This window comes from Centruroides sculpturatus, unplaced genomic scaffold, assembly GCF_000671375.1.
Source record: "Centruroides sculpturatus isolate CEXI.00-Female unplaced genomic scaffold, Cexi_2.0 scaffold102, whole genome shotgun sequence".
NCBI classification, from domain to species: Eukaryota; Metazoa; Arthropoda; class Arachnida; order Scorpiones; family Buthidae; genus Centruroides; species Centruroides sculpturatus.
In genome coordinates, this window is record NW_019384295.1 from 399,234 (window position 1) to 400,232 (window position 999).

A 999-nucleotide genomic window follows, 5' to 3' on the forward strand; every position below is an offset into this window, starting at 1 on the left:
GACGGTACACATTTTTACGTCAATTTGACGTAACATATTCCAGATACCCCTTCATTTTTTTTACAAATATATAAAAAAGAAAAAGTCAGATACAAGAGAAAAAAAATATATAAATTTAAGATAAAATTAAAGAAAAATGTTTTAAAATAATAGAAATTTTCAGAATAATTTCTCATATACTTAAATCATGATAAGTAATTTTATAGTAATTTACTTGATTATTATGCCACGCCTTTAATCAGCTAAAATTGCTAATAAATACAAAAAGAAAAAATTTTAATAACGATGAAATTTAATAAGCACGCTGTTATTATTAAAGATATTAGAAAATATTATAAGAATATTTAAAGAAATAATAATAACAACATGGAGGAAAATTAGAAGAATTAATTCCAAACTCAAATTATTATTATTATTATTTTTTCTTATTATGTTTATAAGATTAATAACATTTTATACAGGGATAAAGATAATTTGAATCGAGTAAACAGATTTAATTCTTTTAATTAGGAATCTGAAACTAAAATTCTTAAGAATATCTTTCAAAATAACGAATTTTACTCAGTAATTACGACGTAACAATAATTTAGAAAATTTTAGATTTACGTAACAATAGTTTAGATAATTGAAGTAAAGAAATAAAAGAAATTTTATAAAATAAATAAAGAAATTGTAACTAAAATGCACAATATCTTGAATACTCTATTTAAAATTTATGACGTAACAATACATTTAAATTTTTTCAAATTGACGTAATAATAAATTAAAAATTCCAAATTTTGACGTAACAATAATGCATTAAACATGTCGAACTGACGTAATAATAAATTGAAAATTTTAGATTGCGTAACAATATATTGAACTTTTAGAGTTACGTAACAATAATTTAAAAAATTTAAGTGAAGAATTAAAGAAATTTTTTTTTTACAAAATAAACAGAGAAATTGTTTTCCTATCGACTTGTTTATATTACTCATCCAATATTCACATACCTATATT